Source organism: Camelina sativa, chromosome 13 (genome assembly GCF_030686135.1).
Source record: "Camelina sativa cultivar CO46 ecotype springtype chromosome 13, ASM3068613v1".
Classification (NCBI taxonomy): domain Eukaryota; kingdom Viridiplantae; phylum Streptophyta; class Magnoliopsida; order Brassicales; family Brassicaceae; genus Camelina; species Camelina sativa.
In genome coordinates, this window is record NC_141892.1 from 20206454 (window position 1) to 20213953 (window position 7500).

Below are 7500 nucleotides of genomic sequence, written 5' to 3' on the forward strand. Positions count from 1 at the left end.
TTTTGATAATAATAAGTTCGAACTCTTTTACCGAGCAGGTCTACGGTTCGAGTCCGTATAGCCCTAACTAAGAAATTGATTCTAATAAATCACATTAAATTAAAAATAATTGGATAATTTTTTTTCCTTTTTATTGTATTCTTTATTTCTAACAGGTTACTTTTAATTGCTCGGTTCATAAAAAAAATTCCCATATCATAAACCATAAGTCCTGGGGATCGTTCAGAATAAAATGGAAAATTTCATTTTATTTCAATTGAGCCAATCACTATCTATCGATATATATGGTAAAGTCTTACTGGATTTTTTGATACGTCATCGTTTTAAAAACGAAGAGATTTTTCGAAAAAAAAAATTTTTAACATAAACAGAAACAGAAATAAAAAAAAAAATTACTAGTTATTAATCATATTAATATTATATTATTAATATTAGAAACTATTAGTAATAGAAACATGGAAATATTAAGTAATAAGTGTACTGAAAATAAGAAATCAATAAATCTTAAAATGAGATGTCTACCACAGCAACCAAACGAAAATAAATGATTTGATTAACCTGAATTTTTTTTGACTCAAGAGTTCTATATCCCTTGCCCAATCCACTCCGATTGGAATTGACTAAGCGGGTATTTTTTCCACATTCATAGGAGTTCGTCTATGTTTCTGCTTTACGAATATGATATTTTCTGGGCATTTTTAATAATATCAAGTGCTATTCCTGTTTTGGCATTTATAATTTCCAGAGTTTTATCTCCAATTAGGAAGGGGCCGGAGAAACTTTCTAGTTATGAATCAGGTATAGAACCGATCGGGGATGCTTGGTTACAATTTAGAATCCGTTATTATATGTTTGCTCTAGTTTTTGTTGTTTTTGATGTTGAAACTGTTTTTCTGTATCCGTGGGCAATGAGTTTCGATGTCCTGGGGGTATCTGCTTTTATAGAAGCTTTCATTTTCGTGCTTATCTTAATTCTTGGTTTAGTTTATGCATGGCGAAAAGGAGCATTGGAATGGTCTTAGTTCGTTTCCCGAATACTTGTACAATACAATAATAATAATAAAAGTAAAAAAAAAACCATTGAAACAATTATGAATTCCATTAAGTTTCCCGTACTTGATCGAACAACAAAAAATTCCGTTATTTCAACTACGTTAAATGATCTTTCAAATTGGTCAAGACTTTCCAGCCTATGGCCGCTTCTTTATGGTACCAGTTGTTGTTTCATTGAATTTGCCTCATTAATAGGCTCCCGATTTGACTTTGATCGTTATGGGTTAGTACCAAGATCGAGTCCTAGACAGGCGGACCTTATTTTAACAGCAGGTACAGTAACAATGAAAATGGCTCCTTCTTTAGTGCGATTATATGAACAAATGCCTGAACCAAAGTATGTTATTGCTATGAGAGCGTGTACAATTACAGGGGGGATGTTCAGTACCGATTCTTATAGTACTGTTCGAGGAGTTGATAAGCTAATTCCTGTAGATGTCTATTTGCCGGGTTGTCCACCTAAACCGGAGGCTGTTATAGACGCTATAACAAAGCTTCGTAAGAAAATAGCTAGAGAAATCTATAAGGATCGAATTAGACCTCAACAGGGTAATCGGTGTTTTACTACCAATCACAAGTTTTTTGTTGTACGCAGTCCGCATACTGGAAATTATGATCAAGAATTACTCTATCCACCATCATCTACTTCAGAGATCTCTACTGAAACATTTTTTAAATACAAAAGTCCAGTATCGTCCCACGAATTAGTTAATTAAGGAGGCTTTTAGAGAATCAGAAAAAAATCTTCATAAATTAGAACTCATGGTAAATGTGAAAGACTTATTTTATATAAAAAAGGTGTGGGGGAAAGAAAAAAGATGCAGGGCACTTTGTCCGTTTGGCTAGCCAAACGCGGGCTGGTTCATAGATCGTTGGGCTTCGATTACCAAGGAATAGAAACTTTACAAATAAAGCCGGAAGATTGGCATTCTATTGCTGTAATTTTATATGTATATGGTTACAATTATTTACGTTCGCAATGTGCCTATGATGTGGCACCAGGTGGCCTCTTAGCCAGCGTGTATCATCTTACGAGAATAGAATATGGTGTTAATCAAGCGGAAGAAGTCTGCATAAAAGTATTTACTCACAGGAGTAATCCTAGAATTCCATCCGTTTTCTGGGTTTGGAAAAGTACGGATTTTCAAGAACGGGAATCTTATGATATGTTAGGAATCACTTATGATAGCCATCCACGACTGAAACGTATCCTAATGCCCGAAAGTTGGATAGGGTGGCCTTTACGTAAGGATTATATTGCTCCCAATTTTTATGAAATACAAGATGCTTATTGAATGATAAAAAATGAGCCTTAGCTTCTAGAACTACAGACCTTCACGGAATATTTTGAATTCTATTCTTTTTTAGATCAAACAAACAGAAGAGTTGAGGTCTCGTTCATATTATTAGAGATAGCTTGATCTCCAATTTGAAAGATACTTTTTTTATTTCGTAAAAGCCGAGCCAATAGGATGAACTAAAAAAAAGAGTTCTGAATTATGAACTTTGTATCGCGCACATAACTTAGTCAACTTTAGTCACATAACTGGGAATGAATAAATAAGATCGGAAAGCAAAAAATGAGGGGGGGATACAATTCTATTTATATTGTATCGAATGAATCTTGGGGTATTTCTGCCCTTCAACTATAGATACTATAGTATACTATAGTTATAGACCTTTTTTTACTTGTTTGATTCAACGGAACTCATTTAACCTTTCCTTTCGAATATGTATTATGTATAAAGTATTATACACTCTTTTTGAACGGCTGGATCCACAACATGAACAAAAAAAGAGAGGGGATAAAGGATTATTGCACCTTTTTTACTAAAGATACGTTTAATTTGAAGAATAGAAACTTATCAAAATGAATCGATCCTATGCCAAGAACCAGATTTGAACTGGTGACACGAGGATTTTCAGTCCTCTGCTCTACCAACTGAGCTATCCCGGCGAAGGATCATCCTCGTTTTACGAATGGTGACACAAGGATTTAAAGTCCCCCGCTGTTAAGCTATGTCTACCATTCCCGAAGAATCATTTACCGAAGAATCATTATCATTTTCCTAATGGTGACACAAGGATTTACAGTCCTTTGCAATTAAGCTATATCTACCATTAGTAACTGAAGGATCATTATGATATGACACAGGGATTTAGAGTCCCCTGCTGTTAAGCTATGTCTACCATTACCGAAGTATCATCTACTGAAGTATCAGTATCATTTTAATATATGACTTAGGTCTATGTCAAGGAAAAGAAACTCAAAAGTAGTAAATTCAAAAAGTTTTGGACCGGGAATTTCTTGGATCTTCTAAATAAAAGAAGACTTTCTAAGTTTTAAAATGAAAAATGATATAGATTCTATCTAATTCAAATAAATAATAACGAAAAAAAAGTAAGGTGTCAACCTTTTCGGGGAGTAGAGCTGGGGATAGAGGGACTTGAACCCTCACGATTTTAAAAGTCAACGGATTTTCATCTTACTATAAATTTCATTGTTGTCAGTATTGACATGTAAAATGGGACTCTATCTTTATTCTCGTCCGATTAATAAGTTCCATCAAGGATCTATCAGACTATGAATTGAATCGTTTGATCAATAAATATTATTTATTAAACTTCGAATTAATTCACAACATTTCGATTTTGTTTATAAAAAAAAAGAAATCGAGATTCAGGTCGTCATTTTTGAGATCGTTTTGTGTTACCTAATTTTATACAACATAGGTTTTTCTCCTTCATCTTTTTTTATTTGAAGTTTCGATCGAAGGATTCCTTTATCAACACAAGGTAGTGAACTCCATTTGTTAGAACAGCTTCCATTGAGTCTCTGCACCTATCCCTTTTTTCTCGCTTTGGAAACTCCGGTTTGTTCGCGTAAACCAGGATTTGGCTCAGGATTGCCCATTGTTAATTCCAGGGTTTCTCTGAATTTGAAAGTTATCACTTAGTAGGTTTCCATACCAAGGCTCAATCCAATTAAGTCCGTAGCGTCTACCAATTCCGCCATATCCCCCTTTTTAGGATCTCATTATGCTATGCTGTCTTTCCGTTTTTTCTTATGCCGAAACCTTGGGATTCATTACATTATAGATACTTATTTTATGTCTTTGTTATCTTCTTTCATTTTTTTGAGCCCCATTCATATTGATTTAGTCTAATCAACAAAGATTCTATCATTTTTGTATTTGCAATTCAATATGGTTATATATTACATAACATATATATGTTCTTCCTTTTCTCATCGTTGTCTTAAATTTTAAGAAATAGTCGAACGGTCGATTCTTTTTCTTTTTTTTTTTTTTTACTTTCATGAAAAGAAAGTTATTATTGAAACTTAGAATTGTACAATGTACAATGGAAAAAAAAATGAGAAGTCTACTTCGTAAATTTGAAATTCTAATAATTCTATACTATATAGATAATAGATAGAAATAGATAGAATAGATAGAAAAAAAAAAAAAGATTTCTGATCTAATTAAGATTTTCTTATTTAGAAACTAATGAAATTAAAATTTGAAAGTCAATATACTGCTATATTCTATTAATTAAGGTAAGGTTATGTTTTATTTATTTAATGATAGTCACTATTTATTTGAGCTATATTCTGTTCTAGAATATATAGAATATGATTAATTCTAAATAGATAAGGAAAAATATTATAAAATATTATATAGAATAGTTAATTGATATGATCTAGTAGTTTAGTGAATTTGTATGCATGCTCAATTTTATTTGAGCCCGCTTAGCTCAGAGGTTAGAGCATCGCATTTGTAATGCGATGGTCATCGGTTCGATTCCGATAGCCGGCTTTTCCATATTTTTTCGTTTTTTTACATGATTTTTAATGTACTTTCAAAATCAAAGAAGATTGAAAAGACTTCTTGGACCTTTTTCCAAGAGTTACCACTCCATTTATATTATGTCATATAAACTTCCATATAGGAATATATATTGGGTAAAAGAGTTCGATCTTTGCAAAATAAATCAAGAAAATAAAGGAAAATTTTTGTGATTTATTTGATTTATATATATTGTATATACAATAAAAAAAATCTGTATATTGAGAGAATATATCTTCTTACTCTTTGTATTCCAATAGTTTATTGGAGTGTATTTCACGTCATTTATCATTATCATTTAGTTCAGTTTTAATTTTATTTAGTTTTGTACAATTTCAATAAAAAAAGGAGTCTTTATGTCACGTTACCGAGGGCCTCGTTTTAAAAAAATACGACGTCTGGGGGCTTTACCGGGACTAACTAGTAAAAGGCCTAAGGCAGGAAGCGATCTTAGAAACCAATCACGCCCCGTAAAAAAATCTCAATATCGTATTCGTTTAGAAGAAAAACAAAAATTGCGTTTTCATTATGGTCTTACAGAACGCCAATTACTTAAATATGTGCGTATCGCCGGAAAAGCCAAGGGGTCAACAGGTCAAGTTTTACTACAATTACTTGAAATGCGTTTGGATAACATCCTTTTTCGATTGGGTATGGCTTTGACTATTCCTCAAGCGCGCCAATTAGTTAACCATGGACATATTTTAGTTAATGGCCGTATAATTGATATACCAAGTTATCGCTGCAAACCCCGAGATATTATTACAGTGAAGGATGAACAAAACTCTAGAACTTTGGTTCAAAATCTTCTTGATTCATCTGCCCCTGAAGAATTGCCAAACCATCTGACTCTTCACACATTCCAATATGAAGGGTTAGTCAATCAAATAATAGATAGGAAATGCGTCGGTTTGAAAATAAATGAATTGCTTGTCGTAGAATATTACTCTCGACAGACTTAATAAACCTAACTTAAGTAAAAAAAAAATTACTAAAAACAAGAGTTCGGACAACTCCCCTTTGCCGTTAAAAATAAAAAGGCACAAGGTAAGGGATTTTGTCGAGGAATCTTTTTCCTATTCATGTATCATAGATTGGTAGGGGGATTTGGATCCCTTGTTTGCTCTTCCCAGCATTTTCCATATGAAAGAAATTAGGAGTAGAGAATCTATTTCAAAATCAAAACAAGGTAGATTTTATATCTATTCTTTTTTATTGGATTTGATACATTGTGGTCAATCACGTAAGATTGGTGAATTAGTTGAAAGTAAGGAAAGAGAGGGATTCGAACCCTCGGTAAACAAAAGTCTACATAACAGTTCCAATGTTACGCCTTCAACCACTCGGCCATCTCTCCGACATCAGGATTATGACTGAGTATCTGGGTGAATAGCGAGTTATTCATCGTTTTTTAGATTATGGTTAATAGATACCTCGGAAAAATTGGAAGTAGATAGAAGGTGTTTTTTTATGAGTCCGCTTTTATGTTAGTTCGTACTATACAATTCCTTTGTTTGTGAGAAAATTTTCTCACAAAAGAAAAGGTAAAGGAAATAAAAAGAGTTAGAGAATGGATTACTACCTATGCCAAGATCGCGTATAAATGGAAATTTTATTGATAAAACCTTTACAATTGTAGCCGATATCTTATTACGAGTCATTCCGACAACTTCCGGAGAAAAAGAGGCTTTTACTTATTACAGAGATGGTGCGATTTGATTATCATTATTATTCTTTTTTTTCTCGCCGATTTGGATTGGAATAGAAAGAAAAACAAGTATTGAAAAAAAATCTACGCTTTTGAAGGTGAAGTTTATAATATAAAAAACAATCCCTTCTGTCATGTATCCACGATTAATGCAGCCTTAGATGCTTCAATTGTGAAAGTATTGAGCAAAAGGTTTTTACCTATGGTTCCCGTATTACAGATCAATCCTACTACACTAATACAATATACGAATAGGAGGCATAGGGGAAGAAGCACTACGCCGAGAAATCAACAACACAAAAACTTTCTTCAAAATGATTCCCTTTCTTCTTCTTCTTTGGGATTGGGACTAATTAAATTAAAATGGTTGGAACAATAAACATCCATCTCGTTCGTACTTTGGATACCCGTATAACCATTTAAGACTGTTGAAGTGACTCATTCCTGGAAATTTAGGGGCGTTGAGAACAAAGAAATTTTGAGAGTTTCCTTTTTTATTTTTATCTAGCATGAACCCACTTGGTAGTAAGAAAAGATCTTTTGCAAGAAGGTTGGCTAGGGATTTCTTGTAAAAACATTAGCCCCGCTTAGTTCATAATGACATCACATTTTTACATATATTATTTTCATTATGCACCTAAAGGAGGAGCCGTATGAGATGAAAGTCTCACATACGGTTCTGAAACGGAGAATTCGTTAAAGCGAATGACGACCGTAACGGATGTCGGCTCAATCTGAAGGAAATTATGCGGAAGCATTACAGAATTATTACGAAGCTATGCGACTAGAAATTGACCCCTATGATCGAAGTTATATACTCTATAATATAGGCCTTATCCACACAAGTAATGGGGAACATACCAAAGCTTTAGAATATTATTTTCGGGCATT

The 7500-nt window shown here is 33.2% G+C and overlaps 3 non-coding genes and 1 pseudogene across 4 annotated transcripts in view; 2 read left to right on the forward strand and 2 right to left on the reverse strand.

Annotated features, from left to right (window-relative positions):
* Window positions 1-2937: 2937 nt before the first annotated feature.
* On the reverse strand, window positions 2938-3010 carry TRNAF-GAA (transfer RNA phenylalanine (anticodon GAA)). Its single transcript has one exon. It is a non-coding gene; the product is annotated as a tRNA-Phe (tRNA).
* Window positions 3011-4798: 1788 nt separating this feature from the next.
* TRNAT-UGU (transfer RNA threonine (anticodon UGU)) lies at window positions 4799-4871 on the forward strand. The gene has a single exon. It is a non-coding gene; the product is annotated as a tRNA-Thr (tRNA).
* Window positions 4872-6171: 1300 nt separating this feature from the next.
* Window positions 6172-6258, reverse strand: TRNAS-GGA (transfer RNA serine (anticodon GGA)). The gene has a single exon. It is a non-coding gene; the product is annotated as a tRNA-Ser (tRNA).
* Window positions 6259-6811: 553 nt separating this feature from the next.
* LOC147929736 (uncharacterized) overlaps window positions 6812-7500 on the forward strand; it is a 1372-nt pseudogene continuing 683 nt past the window's right edge. The window contains exon 1 of the transcript XR_015577779.1: window positions 6812-7500. This exon is cut by the window's right edge and continues 683 nt beyond it. The product of XR_015577779.1 is annotated as an uncharacterized LOC147929736 (transcript).